The following is a 25,273-nucleotide window of genomic DNA, read 5'->3' as shown; positions in this document are numbered from 1 at the left end:
TCCTATTTCTGATTTTAATTTCCTGCAATTTTGAATATAAACAGAGTTGTAGCATAGTCCTCCCCATATATATGATTGTAATGTGGTTTCCAAATGAAAAGAATCTTTGTGTTCCCAAAATGCTTGGTGATTGTTGGTTTTCACACACACTTCTCTGTCATATTTGAGCATGTGTAGTGTCGTTCGTCTATCTATCATTAAGTGAATGGGTGTCAGTTATAACACTTACTCTTTTTTCTCATTATGTTTCCTAGAGCTGCTTAGATGTTCATGCAGTTTTCAGTGTTAAATCGAGTTTGACTTTTACCTCCCCATATATATGTATATAGTTTTTTTCCAGTAGAAAGAACTATGTGTTCCCAACAAGCTAGGTTATCACGGATTTCACACAAACTTTATTGTCGGAGTTCAGTATGTGAACAGTCGTCCATTCATCTAACCGAAAGTGAATGGGTTGCAGTAGATTCACTTACTCTGTTTTCTCAGTATGTTTTTTAGTGTCAACTTGAAGTTCATGCAATTTTCACTGTAAAACCGAGTTGAGCTATTACCCCCCTATTTATGTATGTAGATTGTTTTCCCACTGAATGAAAGTCTGTGTTCCCTTCATGCTATTTTTTTGATGGCTTCCACACCGTCTGAACTCTCAGTACTTAGCAAGTGGAGAGACATTTGTTCATATAGCATAAAAAGAGTAGGTGCCACTAGAAACTCATACTCTGGTTTCGCTGTATTTTTAATATTTTTGGTTTGAACTTCATGAAGTTTTCACTGTAAAACCTAGTTGGAAAATGTACCTGCCGATATATATTTATGTAGTGTGTTCCTCACTGTAAACAAACTATGTGATCCCGATAAGATTTTTGATTTTCGGCTTTCACACACATTCAATTTTTGAAACTGACTATATGAGGAGGGATTCGTTCATCTACACTAAACAGAATGGATTGCTGTATATACACTTACTGTGGGGTCTGAGTATGTTTCCTTATTCTGGTTTCAAATTGATGCATTTTTCACTGTAAAACTGAGTTGGAGCTAGTATGATCCCATATATATATATATATATACAGTGTAGTTTCCCACTCAATAAAACTTTGTTTTCCCAAAAAGCTAGGTAATTGATGACTTTTACACTGACCTAAATCTCAGAATTTAGCATGTGGATAGAGTTTAGTTCATCTAACCTAAAGGGAATGGTTTGTAGTAGAAACGCTAACTTGGTTTCTCAGTATGTTTCCTAGTGATGGTTTGAATTTCATGCAGTTTTCACTGTAAAACCGAGTTGGAAATATTACCTCCCCATATATATTTATATGGTGTAGTTTTCCAGTGTAAAGGAAGTGTGTGTTCCAAACAAGATAGTTGGTTGACGGCTTTCACACACTCTTAAATCTCAGAATTGAGCTTGAGTTGTGACGTTTTTTCATCTAACATGAAGGGAATGTGTTGCAGTTGAAACATTTACTCTGGTTTCTCAGTATGTTTCCTATTGCCGTTTTGAAGTTCATACACTTTTCACTTTAGACACGAGTTGGAGCTTGTACCTCCCTATATATATATATATATATATATATATATATATATATATATATATATATATATATATATATATATAGAAAGAGAGTAGTTTCCCACTGGATAGAATGTGTGTGTTCCCAAGTTGCTAGATGATTGACGGCTTTCACACACAATTAATTCTCAGAATTGAGCATGTGGAGAGACGTTCGTTCTTTTAGCCAAAAGATAATGGTTTGCAGTAGAAAGAACTACCCTGGTTTGTCAGGATGTTTCTTAGTTTCCATTTAAAGTTCATGTATTTTTCACTGTAAACCCGAGTTGGAGGTATTACCCCAATATATATATATATATGTATATGTAGTGTTGTTCTGCACTTTTTAGAAACTATGTTTTCCCTACAAGCTAAGTTATGTTTTACATATGCACACATTCATCCCTCAAAACTGAGCATGTGTAGAGGCTTTCATTCAATTAGGATAAAGGGAATTGTTTGCTGTTGAAACACTTACACGGGTTTCTCAGTCTGTTTCATCGTGCCGGTTTGAAGTTCATGCAGTTCTCACCGTAAAACCGTGTTGAGGCTAGTACCTCCCCATATAAAATCATGTCATGTATTTTCCCCATGAAAAAGATTGTGTTTCCCCAACAAGCTAGGTGTTTGATGGCTTTCACACTCACTTACTCTCAGAATTGAGCATGTTAAGATACGTTCTTTCATCTAGCATAAAGAGAAGAGGTAACACTTGAAATAACTACTCTGGTTTCTCAGTATGTTTCCTAGTGGCGGTTTGAAATTCATGCAGTTTTCAGTGTAAAAACGACTTGGAGCTATTACCTTCCAATATAGATATATGTAGTGTATTTCCCCACTCAAAGGAAACTATGTTTTCCCTACAAGCTAAGTTACAGTTTACATTCGAACATATTCAACACTCAGAACTGAGCATGTGGAGAGGCATTCTTTCAACTAGCTTAAAGGGAATGATTTGCAGTAGAAACACTTTCTCTGTTTTCTCAGTATGTTTCCTATTTTGGGTTTGAAGTTCATGCAGTTTTAACTGTAAAACCGATTTGGAACTAGTACCTCCCCATATATAGGTATTTAGTGTTGTTTCCCACTGAAAAGAATTTGTGTGTTCCCAAAAAGTTAGCTTACTAACGGATTTTATACTCATTTAACTCTCAGAATTGAGCATGTGTAGAGACATTCATTCATATAGCATAAAGGGAATAGTTAGCAATAGAAACACTTACTCTGGTTTCTCAGTATATTAACTAGTGCCGGTCTGAACTTCATGCATTTTGCACTTTTGAACCGACTTGGAACTAGTACCTCCTCATTTATACGTATGTAGTGTATTTCCCCAATCAAAAGTAACTGTGTGTTCCCTACAAGCTAAGTGATAGATGGCTTTCACACAGAGTTAACTCTCAGAACTGAGCATGGGGTGAAGCGTTAGTTCATCTAGGATGAAGGGAATGGGTTGCAGTTGAAACACTTATCTGGATTTTCAGTTATGTTTCCTAGTGCCAGTTTGAAGTTCATTCAGTTTTCATTGTAAAATTGACTTCGGGCTAGTACCTCCCCATATATATGTATGTAGTTAGTTCGGCACTCAAAAGAAACTGTGTTCCCTACAAGCTAAGTGATAGATGGTATTCACTAGCATTAAACTCAGAACAGAGCATGTGGACAGGCTTTCGTTCGTCTAGTATAAAGGGAATGGTTTGCACTAGAAATAATTACTCTTGTTTCTTAGTATGTTTCCTAGTGTCGGTAAATTTGCTGCAGGTTTCACGGTGAAACAGTTGGACCTAGTACAGTTGGACCTAGTACCTCTCCATATATATGAATGTATTGTAGTTTTCCACTCAAAAGAATATGTTTGTTTCCAACAAGCTAGTTGACTGTCGGCTTTCACACACACTTAACTCTCAGAATTGAGCATGTGGAGTCTGGTTCGTTCATCTAGCATAAAGGGAATGGGTAGCATAAGAAACACTTACTCTGATTTCTCAGTATATTTCCTAGTGCCGGTTTGAATTTCATGCAGTTTTCACTGTAAAATCGACTTGGAGCTAGTACCTCCCCATATATATGTATGTAGTGTAGTTCCCCAGTCAAAAGAAACTGTGTGTTCCCTACAAGACTAGTGATAGATGATTTTGCACACATTCAACCCTCAGAACTGAGCCTGTGGAGAGACGTTCGTTCATCTAGGATGAAGGGAATGATTTGCCGTAGAAACACTTACTATGGTTTCTCAGTATATTTCCTCATGCCAGTTTGAATTTCATGCATTTTTCACTGTGAAACAGAGTTGGAGCTAGTACCTCCCCATATATATTTATATAGTGTTATTCCCAACTCAAAAGAAACTGTGTGTTCCCAAAAAGCTAGGTGATTGATGGCTTTCACGCACACTTAAGTCTCAGAATAGAGCATTTTAAGATACGTTCATTCATCTACCATAAAGGGAATGGGTTGCATTAGAAACACTTACTCTGGTTTCTCAGTTTCGTTCCTAGTGCTGGTTTGAATTTCATGCACTTTTCACTGTAAAGTCGACTTGGAAATATTACCTCCCACATATATGTATGTATTGTTTTTCCCCACTCAAAAGAATCTGTGTGTTCCCTACAAGCTAACCGATAGAAGGCTTTTGAACACATTCATCTCTCAGAACTGAGCATGGAGAGAGGCGTTCATTCATCTAGGATGAGGGCAATGGGTTGCAGTAGAAACACTTAGTCTGGTTTCTCATTATTTTTCCAAAGTCCGGTTTGAATTTCATGCAATTTCCTCTGTAAAACCAGGTTGTTGCTAGTATCTCACCATATAGATATTGTGTAGTTTCCAATAGAAAAGAAACTGTGTTTTCCCAACAAGCTAGTTGTTTGATGGCTTTCACACACATTCAACTCTCAGAATTGAACATGTGTAGAGGCTTTCGTTCATGTAGCATAAATGGATTTTGTAACTTTAGAAACACTTACTGCGATTTGTACGTATGTTTTCTAGTGCCGGTTTAAAGTTCATGCAGTTTTCAGTGTAAAACCATGTTGGAGCTACTACCTATCCATATATATATATGTACTTTAGTTCCACACTCTAAAGAAACTGTGTGTTCACAACAAGATAGGTCATTGACCGATTACACGCACATTCAACTCTCAGAATTGAGCATGTGGAGACGCGTTCGTTAATGTAGCATAAAGGGATTGAGGAGCCATAGAAACACTTAATGTGATTTCTCAGTATGCTTCTTAGTGTCAGTTTCAAGTTCATGCACTTTTCTCTGTTAAACCGAGTTGGAGCTAGTACCTCCCCATATATATTTATGTCGTGTGTTTTCCCACTGAAAAGAAACTGTGTGTTCCCAACTAGCTAGGTGATTGACGGCTTTCACACACACTCAGCTGTCAGAATTGAGCATGTGGAGAGGCGTTCGTTCATCTAGCATAAGTGGAATTTGAAAGCGATTATAATGACCTATGTTGGTATTAAAACAGTAAAGGGAGCATTAATTAAGAGCCTGTATAGTTATGGTCAGCATACATGACAGAATTTCATTTTCAGCAGATTTCTTTTTTTATGGTTCAGAAAACTTAATTCTTTCCTGTAACTGGATATAGATAGTGAATGTTTTATAGTCTTTTAGCAACTGCTTTAAACTAGAATTGTTACTTTGCTTTTGGTCTTTAAACTAAGGGAATATCCAGAATTCCAGTGGCAGTTCAAATGAAAGGGCCTGAACCTTGCCTATTAATTGTTTTAAGTACAGTAAGAACAACTGTAGACTAGGGTACTGTGGATAACTGAAGGGCTGCTTGGATATGTTATATGTAAGTTATATTTTCAAAAATTATTTATATCATGAAAATCAATCAACCTTGGTGATCTATTTGGTATAATTTAATCTTTAATAATGTAGATTTTGATAGCCCTCTTATTTATGTAACTTATGAAAATAAGTTGGCTTTATATAACTACTTTTTAAATAAATGATTAAATTTTGGGTTTTTTTATCATTTGCTTCTTAAAAATAGGATATTAATTACACAGTATGTATTTTCCTTCAAGTTCATACTTTTTTCCCTAAACTATCTTGACTTGTTTAGATAAGTTAACCCATAGTCTGATTTATTTTAAACACTCAGAATGTTCTTCTGTCTGTTGCTTTATTAGAGAGCAAGAATTCCTTATTATTTTTAATAAAATATACTTGCAGGAAACTATACTGGGATTCTTTCATTCACAGAGTCAAGCAATGATTCCTGTTTTGTTAGATCAGCTGTCTAGGCCTCTTAACTTCCAAACGATTACATGGACAAAGTTAAAAACTCCATAAATGATCCACTAAGAAAGTTTATTGTGTTCCTTGATTAAAAGTATAAATATGGGTCAGCCTTAAATTCGGATGTAAAGCTGTTACGAATTACATGAGTCTTCTCCAAAATTCTTTTTTTAAACATTTTTTATTGATTTATAATCATTTTACAATGTTGTGTCTAATTCCAGTGTTCAGCACAATTTTTCAGTCATTCATGGACATATACACACTCATTATCACATTTTTTCTCTGTGAGTTATCATAACATTTTGTGTATATTTCCCTGCAAAATTCTTTAATTTGGGCTTTAAACCCTCCAATAAAATACTGGTTTGAAGGAAGAAGAAAGTCGAGAAATGATTCAATCCAAATTCTATGGGAATAAACAAAGCTAAATGTTTCAGTCATTTTTTGAAGCGGAACAGATATGTTTTCTGCACCATATGATTTTAATATTATTCATCTGAACATACGGTTTAGACACCATGAGACCACAAGCCAACAAACAAGATGTCAGGTAAAGCAAGAAAAAAAACTGAGGGGACTTTCTACTGCAAAATTTCCCCTAAATCGAACTGTAATAGAGAACAAATCTGACACCACATTGGATCTGTTCCTTTAGTTTGAAGCACTGTGCCCTGTTTTCCAGGCTTAAACTTGCTGGCTCTGCACCTTTTGTAAAACAACGTTGCCTTTAGCCTAAAACCTACAGGAAAGCCTATTCTCGGGGCTCTGACCTTTAATGATGTTAGCACTTCTGCACTTATGCAAGGATGGCAAGTTGCAAAATAGAGAATAACCTTTGTTTTGTTGGAGGTTTAAAGGGACACCACAGCCTGACCCACATGGATGACTGCAAGAACAAAGAATGCCTGCAGCAAGAAGTTTGCACAGCCAACCACACTCCCTCCCCTTTTTAGCTTAAAAGGGGCCTGAATTCTGACTTGGGCAAGATGATTCTCCAGGACATTAGTCCCCCATCTTCTTGGTCTGCCAGCTTTCTGAATAAAGTTACTATACCTTGCTCCAAAACCTTGTCTCCTGATTTATTTTTGTATCACTGTTGTGTAGTGAGCAGAACAAGTTTGGCCTCGGTAACAGAACCAGCTTTGTCGTTCCATCTGATGTGAAATCTCTCTGGGTGTACACGTGCTTGCCTGGTGGTGGTGGTGGTGGTAGGCAAAAATATTTCACTTCTCCTGATTTCAATAGGCTAAAATTTCCTGCTATTTAAGTCAAATCTAGACTTTTACAGAATCACCTGCAGATGTGCTTCTGGAAGCCAGAAAAATTCCAACAATGAAAATAATTGTATTGTCTCCAGACAAGATACTTTTCTTCAAAACTAAGTAGCTGTGAGACACACTTCAGGAGTACAGATTGATGCAGTGTGCTTCATTTCCCATGTTGTTCCAACACAATTTTCCAGTTATATCAAAGTAAATTAAAATCGGTCTTCAACAGCAGATGCTCTGGCATGATACAACAATGTCAATTCCACTTATTTATTGAGCCAGAGCAGCTTTAGAGTAAATGACTTTATACCAAACTCCTGCTTGATGTCCTGTCTTCTCCCTTGTGGCTAATTCCTTCTTCTTTCTTCCTAAAAGTTCTCCTGTTATGGAGTTAGCCCTTACTGTGCACATTCAATTGGGAAGGCACAAATTAAATATATGAGGGGATGACATGCATATTTAATTCTTATTTATACATAAATACAAGCACAGAGGACCTGTGTCTTGGAAGACGTCACTTCCTAATGTGGGCAAGAGGATGGTCTATAGTTCAATCAAAGATCTAAAAGCAGTTTTCTAGGATATAATAAAGCAATGCCTGAGTTATAAGACAGAACAACCCCTGGATATGAATCAGTGGCACCAACCAGTGGGGGCACATGTGTGCACACACATGCCCATGCACACGGAGCAGCCTTGGAGACACTCCATCTGTGCTGATGGAGCAAAGTCATGCTGGGGAGATGAGGAAAAAGTGCCTAATACAATCAAATCAGGACATCTGAGGAATGGGTAATAGGAGTCAATTGAATTTTCTGGTTTGCTGAAGGTCAAACAAAAACACTTTTAGTTTCAAACGTCATTATTAAAAATGTTCTTAAAGCACAGGAGCCTGTTTTCCTGCCTTGCTTAGTGTCATATGCCATATTAAACATGACAGATTTATGCTTCTCTGACTGTGGAATGGGAAAGGCCTTGCTGTCATATTCTGAATATTAGTCTATGTTTTGCAGCACAGTGGATACTGAAAATGGGGCAAATTGAGTGAATGGGAATGGACATAACCTAGCAGTCATTGACTGTGTGTGATTTGCCAACTTTCTCCAAAAAGTAGGGGTAGCAAGCAAATCAGATAAATTCAGGGATCGTGGGGTGGGGAGTCAGGTGGGCTGACAGCTGGGTGGTCTCAGGTAGCTGTTTTACTGTGTAAAATAGTGACTATGATCCACAGTGACACATTGTCAAATTCTTGTGCCTGTAGCTGTGATACCTGGCCAAGTCTGTGCAGCCAATTTTATCGATGGTGCATAATGAAAATAACTAACCTTCCCTGAGGACCATCTTATGTGACATCCATTCATTGACTCACTGAATTCCCTAAGCACACTTTTTGGTACATAACAGTCTTAAAATATGAAGCAGAGATAAAATGAAGCTCTAAAGTGTTGAAACCTTGCCCGAAATCATGCAGATGGGAAGATGCCAGGCTGGGAACTAAGCTTGGGCCAGACTACAGAACCTGAAGGGCCCAGCAAGTCCCCTCACTCAGGAACCTGGCCCACAGCCACTGCCAGGCCCTGTTCTGTTTCTATGAGTGCTCATGGGAAAGTGCCATGGACTTAGCGTAAATATGACTTGATTAAGGAATTCAAACTGGGATAGACTTTTGTTGGGGACTGTAAGCTGGGAGTGAAACTGTCAGTGAAGTAAGGGAGGAAACAGCCCTGGTTGTAAGAACATTTCTAGGGAAGAAGGCTCCCTAATGGGCTGGCATGGGAATCGCTGTGGTTGTGAGCCCCCTGTTGCCCTGTGTGGGAGTGGGCAGGGAAGGAGAGAGACTGTTCAGACTGGTCAAAGTCACTACAGTTTGTAAAGAGCTGAGGTCTGTTCCCTCACAGCTCAGACACATGCAGGACATGAGGATGCTTAGCTAATGACCAACAGTGGGTAGCAAAGCCCAAGAGTGGGGTGGGGAGGAGAGATGGGACCACCTTCTAGAAGAACCTCTGCCCCAGGGTCCAGGAATGTAATGAATGATTGGGGATTCACAAAGGGTTTATATGGCCTCATCAGGTAGTTCCTACTTTAAAATGATAGTCTGGAATATATGGTAAAATACGGTGGAATGACTGCTCTTATTTTAGGTTCTGCAAACACTTAAACGGATGGATTTCTATCTCCATTATACAAGCACTGCTGGGTAACCTTTAGAGCCATGTGAGGATCAAACGAGTGAGTACTTATTAATACTATTACCATGCTTCTACTGAATTAACATTTCAGCAACAGTATAATGGCCACGCTTCTTAACAACTGCCTCTGTAAGAGCTCTTGTAAGTCACAAATAAAAATTATAAAGAAAATATATTAAAATAATAACAATTACAGTTACAACAAATATGTTGTTTATAGCGATGATAGTGTTAGCATCTCCCTCTCATATTAAACAATACCCAACACTGGATTCCTTAGGAAGCAATGCCAATGCATGTTTGGACTTTTCAAAGTCTTCAGCCCATGAGGCCTTTTTACTCACATTGGTCCACCACAGCCAGAATTGCTGTTCCTTGCATGGTGGGCTGCCACGCTGCGATGTCCTGGGCTTTTTCTGGCACCATGCGTCTATACTGGGTAGTCAAGTTTCCACATACCCACTCTGATTTGCAATATATTGTTCTCCAGAGCCAACGGAGGGGCCACTGGAAAGAGGCCACAGATAAGGTGGTGAACCCAAACTGAATACCTGTTGAAGGAATGGACACACAACATGGAGTGGTGGATGGATGGAAGGACAACAACAATTCCTCTACTCCTGTAAAGAGAGAGGGGCAAATGGTGAACTAAATCCCAAAGAGAAAAGACATTCATGGTAATAATAATATTCAACAGTGAAAGAATCCAAACAAAAGGCAAATATAAAATCTCTCGGAAGAAGACTCATTACAAACTGTTTCTTTCACGTATATAACCTTAGTAGGAATAACATACTTAAAAATCTTCAACCAATCATAGTTATTTGCTGGTAATAAACTTGGGAATCTTGAAGCATATTATTCACTCTCAGTGTTGATAATACAATCTTGGAAGATGATTTGTCATTGAGGATTAAGAAAAAGAATACTGTGGTTGTATATAAGAATTTAAAAAGGAATAAGGAATGTACTTTTGGGAAAGCTCTGCATAGAGAATGTTGGAGGAAATGAACTGAAAATAGGCAAGTGAGCAAGCTCCCTTGAGTCTGGGAAGGTGAGTGCAGCACATTCAGAGAGTCTATGAAGTTATTACAAGTCACAGAAAGGTATGCAATTAAAGTGTCTTCCTAAGCAAAATATCCTTCTTCAGGAATTTTTATCTTGATATTTCTATGGTCTGTGTGGTCACAGGAAGTCAAAGTTATGGTGGTGGCTTAGAAGTTCTTTTCTCTCTGTCTGTAATTTACAGGACATTGCTACAGATGGGGCAGCAGAGATCTGCGGTAAGCTGTTCCATGGGGTGGGGGAGCAGTTAGAAATGATAAGGCCAGTGATCTTAAAGACTTTTAGACCCTAACTGGCAGACTTTTAAGTAAACTAGCACAGGTATGTAACTAAGACAGTGGATGAGAGGCAAGTTTGTAGTCCCTTCAGTGTTACTGCTCAGTCAAGGGATAGGGACCACTCTGGCCAGGAATGGCAAGACAGTGGATTGGGTGGATGGGTAGGAGGAGCTGACATTTGCTTCTGACCTGAGAGGCAGGGGTGTGTTGCAGAAAAACCGACAGTGCTGGAAAGAAGCCTCATGTCCACAGCCTAAAAGGAGCTGTCATATTCAGGGAGGTCACAGAGAAAGAACCAGAGTTAGTGATGCCACAGGGTCAGCAGCGTGGCAGCAGTGATATCAGCATATGTTTCCATAACCCACCTAACCCTACATGAGCACATCTGCCTACAGGGGGCAGGTAAGTAGCAGAAATATGTGGAGTGGGTGCAGCCACTGGCAAATTGGCAAGTGGACATCTTAATGAAATGCACTGCTCACAGTCACCATATTGGAAAGAGGGCCCCACACTGTCAGATCCCTTTCTTATTCAAGAGAAACCAGAAATTAAGACTTCATTAGCAATCATCCCTCTTCAAACCCAGAAAAGATATCATTTATAATGACAACAAAGGCACAGACTATTCAGAAATAAATTAATGAAAAATGTTAAAATGATTCTGATAAATGACTTAAAAAAAGAAAAAAATGATAATTGAATGAACAGTAGAATGCACCATCCTCTTCAGTTGGCAGACTCAAATTTGGGGGACTTGAACATTTTTTCTCCAAAATAAATTTAGTATCTGAATGCAAATTTAGTTAATAATCCTGAATGGATTTAAGAAAAAATTCTGAAAGGTGATCCTAAATTTCTTCCAGAAATATACACAAATATACAAATAAAATAATGAGGAGGGATGTTTGAATTTGTAATATTAGGGACATTCTGGAAAAGGATAAAATAGGACCAACTGTAGGAGATATTAATCTATGGTCATGGAAACAGTATAGAAATAGTGCACTGAGAGAATGAATGAAATAGAATACATTTCAAGAATAGACGTGGATATTTAAGAGATTTTAGAAATATTATAAAACTGACACTTAAAATCAGTGGATTCAGGTACTGGTGTAATTAGCTAAATCATTAGAAGGCCTGGTACACTGTCCTCAATTTTGACATTAAAATAAATTCCAGAAAATTTTTAATTAAAAATAAAACACTAGAAATAACCCAACATGATTTAATCTGTTCAGATATTCAAGCGAGAAGAACTTTCAAAAAAGCTTTTGGAACAAAGACCAACAAGAGCAAAGGCCTAGCAACTCAGCAAGGCCAGAAACGCCCCCTGTAAAACAAAGCTCACCCTCGCCCAACCCTCTCTCACGGACCTGTATTGCTCTCTGATACTTTCTATACTTTCTTCTTCCCTTTAAAGTCCAGTTTCTTGGAGAAGTGCCTGCGCTGATGACTCCTCCAGGGCTCAGAGCCCTGCATCCCCCACAGCCCCACCACGGCACTGATACAGGAGTTGCACTGCCGGTGGCTGCGTGTTTCAAACCAGTGGGCATTCTCAGCTCCTGTTTATTTGATTACCAGGTAGCTTTTGCCGTGGACAAATATTTTCCTTTCAGTGGAATATTTTCCCCCCTTCATTTTTGTTTTACTTAAATAAATTTTAAAAGCCCAGGCAGAAAAGTGTGTGTGCACATATGCACACACACAGATACACACAGATCTGTTTTTTAAAGGCTACATTAGTGTAGTCCAACTCCGCCTTTTCCTCAGTTTAGACAATTAAAGGTGGGCTTTAGCCCTTGCTTTTATGCCCCACACACCCCCCTTTCTCACTTCGCTCCTTTTAGTCAGTGTTCAAATTCCTCTTAAGCCAGGTTACAGCCTTCTCTGTGTTGCCTCAAATCATTTTCTCTCAACTGCACTGCTATTCTTCTTTCTCTTGGTGGACCTCTCTTCTCCCATTTGCCATGTACATGGCCCTTTTCCCCAGGGCCTCATCTTCAGTCCTCCACCTGGCAGGACTGAATCGCCCCCACGGCCTCACCCACAGCTCCTCTGAGCTCCTGACTGGTGAATCCAGCTTAACAACGGACATCACTCCTTATATGTCCCATAGACACTTCGCACTCAAAATGTCACACACAGAACCATCTCCTCGAAACCAGCTCCTCTCCTTACACTCCCCCTGCAGATCTGCTCTCCGGATGGGTCACTGGAAAGTCACCTCAGCAGCTCTGCGGCCCGCCGCCCCGGCCCTCCAATCCCCACTGCAGCAGTCACCACTTCTGCTGCCCATGTCTCTCTCTTTCTGCCCACGGCCTCTCAGCAGGCGTGTGCCACTTGTTGTCTGGGTTACCTGCGTTGGTCCCCAAAATATCCTTTCCCCCAAAATATGGGCCTCTCCCCCTAAAATAGTATCTTCCATTCTGCTGCCAGAAAAACCAGATATTCTGCAACATAAACATTATGCAATTCTCTTACTTACAAATAATCCAATATATCCCTGCTTCCTTAAGGATACATTGAAGTCTAAGCACACAAGGCCCATCGTGACAGAGGCCTTGTGCACCTGACATTCCCACCTATGGATCCTTTGTTCTAGCCCTACTTGTTGTTCTTCAGTCTGGCCAAGCCGCTTCATGCTGTGTACACATATATGTCCCCACCTCTCTGCATGAAGTGTCCACTCCCTCTACCACAAAATAGAGAGCTAACTTCCTTTCACCTTTCAAGATTCAGTTCAAATATTTCCAGCTCTAGGGAGTCCAATTTGTGTTCACCTGCTTAGCAATCCATCAACTACTCGCCATGCCTCGCCTAGCCTGGGGAGTGCAGACACCAAGTCTTACCTGTTTTGGTCTCCCCAGCAGTTGATACAGTGTTTGGCATAGCAGTGCTCAATGTTTGTTGGTTGGATAAATGAATGAATCAGTAAAGAGATGAGAGGTCTACAATCGCCCCCAGTTACTCAGCTGCCATTTTGGGAAGTTCATTCTGCGGAGTTAAGGAAATGTGAGTGCAGGTGGTGGGCAGACAGAACAGTGGTGAGGGCGTGGGGGAGACAGGCCTGGTCCTGGAGAGCGCAGGATAGGCGTGGGTGGGAGAGCACTGGAGAGAGAGGGAATGGAGGGGGCGGGTGCAAGGAGATGTTGAAGAACAACTGATATTAAATGCAGTAAATTAAATGGAGAACATAATATATGAAGGGAAAATCAAGTTAACAAAGCAAGGGTGGAAAAGGCAGTACCAGAGATGAAGAGCTCCCACTTCATCCCTCACAGCATTTCACTTATGGCACCTGCCCTCTGTGAAGGCAGTGTCAAATTCTTGAGAGACTGGTGTTTGTGCTGTGGGTGCTCTAAGTACAAAACGGTATCTTATGGCTTCCAGATTTTAAGACTGATAGATAATTTCTCTTATGTCCCATGTCTGAGTTCTCAGGCAGCAGGATCATTCGCTGGTGGGGGGAGAGATATTGTGGTTAACAACTCAGGGTTACTCTAATAATCTCAAAGGACAGTGGGGAATTCATGAAAACAAATAAAAGAGAAATTTCACTCAGAAAAAACCATATGTCATATAGAACTTTGTGGGGGCATTGGGGGCAATGTTACCGCCACCTCATCTAACAGTTTTATTTGAGTGTGTTGAAACTCCAAGCTCAAGTCACTTAAACAAGTAGGAGAACCAGGGTCCAGGCTGTGGTGCTCCAGACATGGACGGGAAGATGAAAAGCCTGACTACTGCCTCCAACAGGATCAGTCCAGTCGGGGAGTACAATGGACATGGACACGATCACACACCATCAAGACAAGAATCAAGTGCAATTCATGCCTAGACAGGAGAGCAGATAATCTCTAAATAGTGGAGGGGTCCCTGCCAAGGCTTGGCAAGTGTCCTTCCAGGCACAAAAGCAGAGAAATATAATTCAGGCGAAGGAGACTAGGGTTGGTGGCTGGGTGCAAGGCCTAACGAAGCACGGGTGGAGGGCTCCAGGGTCATCTGTCAGTAGCTGTTCCCCTTCAGCAGCTAAGAGGCATAACTAAAAAGGCAGGTGGGGTGTCATTAATGATCATGGGGAAAACTGGGAGGAGGAAATTGAGGTCAGGAGATCACCACCAAAGGCAATTTATTTTAGAGGAACAAAAATAATTCAAAAATCACTTGGAAATTCTATCTCCCATGAACGAAAAGAACACAAAATAAGTTTCACTCCAGCGTTGAATACAGAATAACAGACTGCCTACTCTCAGAAATGGATTGAATTTTCTAATTCATCAGGGATTATTTAGATAATAGGAAAACGAATAAATCTGAACAATCTCTCTAGAATAGCTGTTACTCCATCCTGTTATGTAGGGTAGAGTTAGGCTGAATTATTTAATTGATATTTTAATGAGACTATAAATTTCTAAAAGCCTTATCAATTTCTCCCAAAAGCGTACAGCTTTTCCTTTCATGACATTTATTTGACTTAATTAGAATAACTTTTTTCCAAGGCTTTTTTTGTGTGTATTAAAATACCTAATGATATGCTGCCCCCAGAATGTTGTTGTTATTATTCATACTGATAATAGCCCCAATAAGACATATTTACAATTATGACTCATTTTGGAATAACAGGTCATTGGTTTAAAGTCCTTTTGAAAATAAGAAGAATAAACGAACATAATTTCTACACCAGGGACAGCAGCTGCACCCTTAATGGAACCTGGTCACTAAACACAACAAAAGCAAAGATGAAACTCAAATCAGACACCAGGCCACAAAGCATAGCTGACTGAAGATGCCACAAGATGACCTTTCATTCACCGAGGGAACCAGATGCGTTTCTATGTATAATGTATATTGTTAAAAGCAATTATTTTATATATAGAATGCAATTTAGGAAAAAGAAAACTCCATCTGTAGACTTATAAACAGGAAGCACAAAGGGGTGCCTTTGCCAACAAGAACCTGCATGCATAAATGCAAAGCGTACTGACAAAAATCCTTTCCTGTCTCCTAAGCTTAAAAAAAAACAAACTACTTCAAGGCAGTGGTGAGCTGAAAGGGCTCAGATACAAAACGTGCACATCATCAGCCTTCTAGTAGATAAAAGTGCGCCATGCATAATAGAAAAGATAACGTTTCCTATGGAAATCTATTTTGAGATTCAACAATTTAAAGGCAACTGAGAGCTCAAAACCAAGTTCAACCAAAGAGGAACAGAGCCCAAGCAAATGTACAGAAATGGACAAAGTCATTGGAGAAGGAGGGGATCTGTGTTCTACCGATACTCCAGATCAGCAAATTCATCCTGAATTCAAGCCAGTGATGTGACATGATGTCACTCAAGGAATCAGGCAGAAACCATGAGCCAGAAGAAATAGGAACAATATCAAAGGCAGGTGTGAGATGTGGAAGGGGTGGCCCTGTGAACCTTGCTGCAATGAGGCAGGATGTGCTTGCGGGCTTTCTGCACAGGCTGGCTGGCTCACATGACTCTATTTAGAAGGATATCAGCCAACAGCTGTGCCACACGGGCTACAGCCTGAGCTGAGTCACATCTAGTAACGGTTCTGAGTTCATCCTTAGACGACATGACCAGAAGGATCTGAAAATCAATGGAGGAGACGTATCTGAATGAGTATTCCATTTCATTCCTTGGCAGTAAATCTTCAGCTTTGTGCAACATAAATATTGACAAAGATACACACAGGCACCCTATTTGAAAGCCTGACTGCATAATTGCATCTAATGGAGAAAAGCGGGCTCCGTTTCGGTATGCTAGGACATTGTTTGGCTCGGTAACCAATGCTTCTGAGACCCAAAGCATACTCTAGTATAACCGACAGCACAGAAATCTCCATTGATGACTTACTCAGTTCAGGGTATTCATAAAATAACCCCAGTTTGCCCATGGGATACAGATGGTTTTCCTGTTCCCATCGTGGGTTGGTCTGTTCTGCTCCCAAAACTGTGGCATCATTAGATTCATGATCCAGCTGTCAAACAGATCAAATTATAAGGCAGGATATTATCAGACCAAGGTCATAAAGGTATTACTGATATCTCAAGCTGAACACATCATCTTCCCAAGAATTTAATTTCTTGTTTTCAGGATAAATTTCTTTTTATTGCTGCCTCCCTACCCTCAAATATTGTGAAAACTAGTCCTGACTATGTGCCTTGGGTTTACCAAAAGTGTAACGACTACTACTACTTTATCTCCTACCTCCTTTTCAGGTGGGCATTTTAGCTTTTAGAAGATGCCTTCCCTCATTTGTCTTTTTTACCCCCACTTCTCTCCTATTATCCACCATGGCCTTTCCAGTCTGAAAGTCGTCAGAGAAAATAAGTAAAAGAAAGAAATACAGGTTCTGTGAGCTGGTGATAAGTGCTGTGGAGGAAAATAAAGGAGAGCGAAGAATGTGTGCTAGGGAGGAGTGGGGATGGGGCAGTGACCTTTGAATAAGGCAAAGACTGAAGCAAAGGGGTGGGCAGAGGAGGGGCAGAGGAAACAGTGATCACAGGCCTGGAGGTCCCTCACGCTGGACAGACAGCATGGAGACTGGTGTGGGCCACAGCGAATAGGAAATAAGTGGTGGTTTTGGGGGTGGAGCCTTAGAGTCTGCCGTGAGGATGTGGGCATTTTTCCCTTTGAAGGAATTGCAGAGCCATGGAGGGTCACCGAGCAAAAATGTGATACTCTAATGTTGGATAGAACAGGTCCAAGACCCTAATATAAGCTGAACAAATCAAGGGACAAAGAAGTGACATGCCACCTCAAATTCAGTGCAGAGCTTGAAAGAAACACAGCCTCGACTCCCAGCCCAATGCTCTGTCCCCTTCTGGATGCTGTCCCACAGAGCTGTCTCTAAAGTTATGTTTTTTCCTCACTCAGAGGCTTGTGGGCCAACTGAATGCTTCCCCCTTTTCAAATGGCAATTTATCCTGAAAGGAAATCAGAGTTGGCAGTGAAACAAGGCATGGACCTGTAGCCTACAGAGCTGTTGTCCCTGAAAGCAACAGCTGGCGCGTGATTTACTCGTGGAGTTCAGCAGAAGAGACAGAGCAACAACAGACAACTTAGCATCTGGCTGAGTTTCGGCTGACTGCACTGCATGTTTGGACGGATTTCAAATTTGGACAGTGAGGCGGCTTCACACGAAAGGCAGGTGTATACATCATACATGCCCACACGTCTGTATGCATACACACGTAGACACACACAGAGCATATGATGTGACTTGTAAAGAGCTGCCTCTGCTTGGTTTCCCACGGCCTCTAATTTCAGCATTAACCTTTCACTGGCCATGCTCCCAGGTTTGCTACGAGATTTCTTTGCAATGGAACATGCCCTTCGCTTCACAAACGTTCCCCACTTCTTTCAATGACATTAGGGGAAGAGCAGGGAGCCCTGGGAAATGCTGGGGATATGGACTCGAGATACCCCTGAATCTGAATCCACACTTCATGGCTTATTTGTTATTTAACTTTATTTACATTCAAAATGCAATTGTTGCAGATCTCAGAAGATGATTTACACTCACTGCTATGGCAGAATGTTGCGGTTAGTAGACTCACCACTGGATCCTCTTATTCAACACGTTCTTCCAATATTTCAGATATTACTGTATCACAAATGCCCATTTCTATATTTTGATATCTGCTTTTCAGTATAATTATCTTTCTTCTTTATTCTCTATATATTATGATTTTAAAACATTTTTCTGAGAAGTGTTCCACAGGCACTTTACATATGATACTTGGATAAAGAGATCCTGGAGATCAAAACCACATTTAAATCCTTAGATAAACTCAGCTGTGTCATATACATGGCTAGGTTTAGTCTGCTTACTTTGTTACTTTGTTTAGTAATTTTTGTTTCAAACAACAAGATCCTTCTGTATAGCACAGGGAACTACACTCAATAACTTTTAATAGCCTTTAGTGGAAAAGTATATGACAAGGAATATATATATATATATATATGAGCCACTATGCTGTACACCAAGAATTAGCACAATATTGTAAACCAACTATACTTTCAACAAAAAAAGTTGAAATAAAATTGAGAGATGAAACTTCCACTGCCCAGACTGCTGTCACGATGAAACGATTCAAAGCAGGCCAGGTATTAGCAACCCCCCTGACACAGCAAGACCCCATGTGGGATCTTCCTTTTGAGCAGCACTGGCTATCCGGCTGTGGTCACCTGTAAATAGGGTTGAAGTCACTTAGACCCTTGGCTTGGGATCACCGTGGCCACAGGGGTGGGGGTCACTGCAGCACCTACGAGAATGACGGGGCCAGCCTGCTGCTGAAGCCGCTCCCCAGGCCGCAGCCCGGAGCGCTGCAGGCAGGTCTGTGGTCCGGCCAGGGGCGCGCAACTCCACAGCCCCTCAGAGCCCTGCGGTGCGGATGGCGCTGGGACCGCGCTCGTCCATCACCCTCCCTGGCACCCAGACTCGGGATTCTCCTGGGGGAATTTTTCTCTGCCTCATACTTCCTGTCTCAGCCACTTGTGGAATCCAGTCCATGCCCCAGGGAAGAAGGGCTTTTACCCTCCGTGACCCAAATCCATCACGGTTTGGATCCATGATGAAACTTCCATGTTAACTCACCTGTCGCTTCCTTCTTGTGCTGAACTGCCCTCCCACGTCGGTGGCATTAGGTAATATTAGAAGTCCCAACTTGCTTGTCCTTAGTTAAGACTCTGAGTCTCTTGCTCAGTGTTCCTGAGTGGAACCACTCATCTGTGGCAGAAAAGCTTGGGCTGTCTTTTACCCATCATTGTCCACGGTCTTTTGGGCTTTCTGTTGGTTTAAGGTTCTCGTGCAGGGATATCAATTTGCAAATGAGAAGCAACTGTAGACATTTTAAAAAATACAGACACTGGATCCTCCCCCCTCTCCAGCCAAGGCTGGAAGCTTTCTCCCTCTAGCAGGGGTTACACAATCATTTGCTTGGGAATTGACCACACATATTGGCATAATCATAGTAAATTGCCCTTTACTCTGTGCTTGCCACGTGGCATTTTCTACTTCATGTTGTCTTTGTACCTTCATTATCACATTTAATCCCTGCATTATTGATTATCACCTTTTCTGTTGAGGACACTCCTACTTGCTAATCTTGAATACAAGTATCTTTGATTCTCTTAATCTCTTTCATTCCTGAGTTTCCTGTTCCTGAATTTAAAGAGTGAATTATGGACACATGTAATTAAGATTCTCTTATTATATGTATGTGACTCATCCTCTAACCAAATCATATCTGGAGAAGAGAGATTTTCTCTTTTAAACATTTGTTTTTCTTATTATATAGTAGTGCATACACACAGTGGAAAATGTAGAAAACATATAAAGTAAGAAAATTACAGCCATACATTATCTAAACACCAAAGGACAATGCTATGTCATTTGGGGCATTTAACTATTTTTCTTAATATTTTATCATAAAATTTCCCTAGGAAAGTTGCTTAACCCTGGAATTGTACTAGCCTTTTGTCCAGTACAGAATAACATTCCCAGAAATGACCCCAACATCAAAATAGTTTGTGAGGGTGGGAAGGCCACAGGGCACTCAGCTTATTCTCTGAGTCCTACAAAGAATGCTGTTAATTCACTGATTTTACGCATTCGATGCCTGTGAGTCACTCACTCACTCAGCTGGCTCGGACTGAGACCTACTTTATACCAGTGCCAATCCAAGTGCTGGGGAGACCCCAGAGGGAGCCTGGATCACGGCATCACTTTCCTTCATTTGCTCCCAGAATCCTACTCAAGAACCCCACATGGGATTGGGGGGTGGAGGCAGGTGAGATATGGTGAAATTCATTTCATTATGTTCCTTTAGACATATTTAAATAGCATGAAAATAGTAGCTAATTTTGATAAGTTTTCTTTTCCCTTCCTATGTATTTTTGAGGATGGGTATAGTTTTGGTGCAGCAAGAGTAATTGATAGATCTTTGGTATGTTAGGATTTTATATGAAAAATTAAGAAGGAAACTGCACTTATACAAAGAGAAGAGGCAGTGAGGGAAAAAAAAGCCACCCTTGAACTTGGCTACAATTCAGAATTCCTGGTTTTCAAAAAAGGGAAACAAAATTCAAAATAAATTCCCTAAATATTTTAGCCCATAGTAGAAATACATGGAGGCAAAGTTCAGCTCACTGGAACCTAGAACAATGTGCTTACTTAAGCGAAGGTATAAACAGACCACAGATACTATAATCCATCCTTTACTTTAAACTAGTTCATGTGAGCAAGTTTCATTTCACATGAATTGCTCAGTACCAGTTTAGGAAATATATCCTCCTTGATTGGTAAAAATAGCTCACAGATAACCAGATTCAACAAAATTTATTGTTAAATAATTTACTTATTTCCTTCAGGAAATGCTTTTGAGTAATCTGAGTTAAGTATTTCCTCTATCTGCTGTATTTCTTTTCACAGAGAAAAGTAGTATTATTTGCACATGACCTACTTTTACTTCTCTGGAAATATCTGACTGTGAGCTCAGGGTACGGATTGTCTACTGCACAGTAGGGAAAAAGAAGATTCATTTCACAGCGAAGATCAGAATCTTTTTTTGAGGGGCGTGGTGAGCTGGGGGACAAGGGAAATGTCTTTGTTTTGAGACAGACCCCAGTAATCCATACTGAAGCTGAAAGATGAAGCCATTATGAAGAAATGTGGAATGACACACTGACACGCAAAAGTGTTCACTCTGCAAAAACAGAAAGAAAGAAAGAAAGAAAGAAAGAAAGAAAGAAAGAAAGAAAAAATAATTTAACTGCCCTATAAAGAGAATGGACAGAAACTTGGTAATAAGCGCGAGAGAAGGAAGGTTAGTGAAGGGAGGAGAAACAATGAAAGGGAACTTGGATGCGGTGGGCAGAAGAGCAGGTTTCTGGAGCCTACAATGAAGGATGATAAGAAAAAAATAAAGTTTAAAAAAGTTACAAAGTTTAAAATAGTTTAAAAATTAAAAAGCAAATTTAAAAAAATAAATATTTTTATAGTAGCATGGAAGATTTTAAAATGATGGAGGTTTTTTATTTCAAAATTCAAGTTGTTTGAGTTTCTCCCCCATTCTCCAAACAACAGTAAGACCTGCTTGTGTAAGTGGTTTTGGGGGACACCACAGAGAGGGGTGAGCTCTGCAGTTAGGTTGACCAGGAGCAGAATGCTTGTGTGGAAGGCAAGACAGAAGAGAGTTCAACAGTTTCATGAAAACAGAAACTCAAAGCCAGAAATTATCTTAAAATGGTTAGTGTGGTAGGTAGAAAAATGTTCCCCCCCAATATGTCTATGTCCTTATCCCCAGAACATAGGAAGAGGTCAGATTCCCTGGCAAAGGGGGCCTATGGTTGCAGATGTGGTTAAGGTTGCTAACCAGTTGACTCTAAGAGAGACCAGCTGGATTATAGATTTGGGCCCAGTGTAATCACCAGGGTCGTTAAAGGAGGAAGAAAGAGGCAGAAGAGGGGAGAGAGGAGAGGAGATCTGAACACAGGTTCAGAGTCAGAGGCACACAACCATGCTGACCTTGAGAATGAGAAAAGTGGTCACAGGCCAAGAGACGCAGGTGGTCTCTGGAATCCAGAAAAGTCAGATACAGGTTCCCCTGAGGCCTTCAGAAAGAGCCGTGCCAACACTTTGACTTCAGCAGGCTTCTGCGTTCAAGAAAACTACAAGTTTAAATTTGTGTTGTTTAGTAGAGACTTTTTCTTTTCTCTTCCTACTACCATGACGTTTGGGGATACTTGTTACAACAGCAACAGAAAGTGAATAGAGTAAGCTCCTTGAAATGTTCAGAAATTGCAGATAACACTGGACTGTCCACTTTGATGTGGGATTGGGCTTATGTGAAAATCAAAAGGACAGTGTGACCTTTGCTAACATCTGCTTTTCTCATTTTTAGGAAGAGAACAGTAAGTCAAAACCTCTGTTGTTATTATTTTAGACAAGTGTCTCTTAAAACTTTATGTAACCCTGTGCCTTAGGACCCTAAGAGAGTCTCTTCTTAGAAGAACATGGATTCAGAGAGATAGTGTCTTACATCTGAGTCCCACAGTGGTCTCTTATTGGCAATGAGAGCTTGGGCATATCAGTTACCCTCTTTAAGCCACAGGATCTTCATTTGCAAAAGGAAGATAAGAATAAGGATTGTTTGGGTGATTAACTTGTACACACACACACACACACACACATATAGGTACAACATTTAATACAGTGACTAGCACATACTAGGCACTCAACAAATTCCTGTTATGGATTTTTAAATGCATATATAAAAGGAGGAGAAATTTGCAGGAAATTGTGGGAAAACTAAGTTCATGGCCCCAAAAAGGGCCATCTCTCAATGGGCTCTGATCAGTCAGTCCCCAGTGGTGGGCTAATAAGCAGAGACTATAGCACTTGGGGATTTATGTTAAACATAAAAAGGAAGGTATTTAAACATAATTATTAAACATCAGGTACGTTTATACTGTTGGCTGGATCATCTTATCTGGAGAGCTTTAATAAGCAGAGAGTCTCCACTGTTCTAGAGATGGGCATGCAGGAAAATGATGTGGGTGGGTGGGCCATTCTCACCCACCCAAGATCACATGACTGAGTACTCACGGAATTAACACCTCTTGTATGTTATTACAGATGGGTTGTCCTCCCATGATTATTGTCAGCTGTGTCATCAGTTCAAGGAGACAACCACTTGGGTCACACTGGAATATTAGAAAGAAAATCTCATTTAAATTTTAGATAGCTCTAACATGAAATAAAGTCATTATTTTATGCCTAAAAAAATCTAAGGAGCAGAGAGTAAAGACACTCTCCATTGGGCAACTAAGAGAAAACCTGAAACAGGTTAGACTGTCAGAACACAAAGCTGTATTCACACCTCTTCATTTCTGTATTTTTACAGCCAATACACCAGATCTCATGGATAAGTCACAAATCTGCCCTTAAAGAATGTGATGTAGAAACACGAGGAGTAGTAGTTGACAAAATGGAACAAGAAAACCTTCATGGCTGGGTTGTTCTCATAGTCAGTCTGGTTCTTGGGAGCTCTCCAGCTAGAATAAAGAAAAGGTAAGTCTGTAAAACTGTGAACGGCTTTGAGACCCTAATCAAAGCCACGGACACATGAGTTAACACATTTAATATATATATATATATATATATATATATATATATATATATATATATATATATATATATATATATATACACACACACACACACAATTCACACTGTTTTCATACCAGCTGTTTTGAATTTCTTAACATATCCACTATGTTAATTCCAACTGTACACACTGTTGTAAGAGTTTCTCCCACTAAGAAAGTGATATCCCACAAGGCAAAAAAAAAAAGTCACCTGTTCCTTAAAATTTATAAGCACAACAGTATCCAATGGGCAAGAACTGTCCTCTGTCAGGTGTAATTTGAAAGAAAGCTACTTCTAAACATCCTGCTAGATAATATTCTCTTGTCTCCCTGAAAGGCAGTAAGGTAGGACTATTGAAGAAGACAAACAAAACACGGGGCAACTTGCTAGAAGCATTTGGGGAACATAAAACGGGTCATCCTCCTAGTTCAGAATTTGAATTGGTCTTAGTATTTTCAGAAGATGACCACTGAGCAGACCACTGGGAGGACCACCCAGCCACATGCAATGTGTGGGAAGCACTTAACTTAGGCCGCTAAGCCGCTGGGTGGGATACAAGCCAGAGAGAAGAAACATTTATTATAGAAGCCGCAGCTGATGAGAATGGAGCTACACTAACAGGAACAGCATGGGGGGAAGACACATAACAGTGTGATTACTTGTCCTCTCCGTAACGCGCAAGCAAATCTGCCACTGGAACCACGACCCTCTTCCACTTATTTGCAATACAGAGACTATTTACTTTCAACAACAGGGTACATTATCTAATGTAATTGAAATTATTATTAAGCACTGACATATTTACACAGAGCTTGGACATTCTAAAGCTTCCTTTGTCCCTTTTACTAATGCAAAAATGGAGCTAATTCACTTCTCATATAGGCTAGAGAAAATAGGTTTGCAGTTGAAGTTAACTAAAGACTGTAATGTACTGCAATTGAAGTGCCTAAAAGATAGTCTCTGTTTTGACCTGGTTCTAAAACTGGTGTAGAAATTATCTCAGCTGCAGGAGGAGCTTACCAGAGTCAGTCATCATGATTGCCACTTTCTCATATATGGCGTTCAGGGTCACCATGATGATAAAACTGATAAGGGAAGCAGTGATTGGCGTGGCCCACCTGCACAGTCAGGTACTTTTGGATTGTGTCTGTTCCATTCAGGTTCTTGGGAAGTTTTGCAGGAAATACAATGAACACTGAAAGTCCGTAGACAATGATCCCAATAACTGAAACAATGGTTAACAGGACCTGACAACCCAAAAACCCAGCAGCATGAGACTCACTAATGATCGTATTTTTACACAGAAAACTTGCCCCCAACCCAGCTTAAACAGAAAACATGCATGTGTTGTAAACTTCACATAAACGTGAGAAGTGATATAAATCACACGTAAATGCCATAAGAGACGTGAATATCAGTCATGTTAAATTTTAGGGGAGGAGGAATGAAAGATGTCAAAAAGAATGAGTGCATCCACTAATG

At 40.2% G+C, this 25,273-nt stretch overlaps 1 long non-coding RNA gene across 1 annotated transcript; it reads right to left on the bottom strand.

Moving 5' to 3' along the window:
• Positions 1 to 9,576: 9,576 nt before the first annotated feature.
• LOC140701248 (uncharacterized) lies at positions 9,577 to 23,585 on the bottom strand. Its single transcript, XR_012080233.1, has 3 exons — positions 23,523 to 23,585; positions 23,249 to 23,346; positions 9,577 to 9,833 (listed from the first exon to the last, which is right to left on the bottom strand). It is a non-coding gene; the product is annotated as an uncharacterized lncRNA (long non-coding RNA).
• Between the last annotated feature and the right edge of the window lie 1,688 nt (positions 23,586 to 25,273).

This window comes from Vicugna pacos, chromosome 14 (genome assembly GCF_048564905.1).
Source record: "Vicugna pacos chromosome 14, VicPac4, whole genome shotgun sequence".
NCBI classification, from domain to species: Eukaryota; Metazoa; Chordata; class Mammalia; order Artiodactyla; family Camelidae; genus Vicugna; species Vicugna pacos.
Note: the sequence above shows the minus strand (reverse complement) of the source record. Positions and strands in the feature narration are given on the sequence as shown.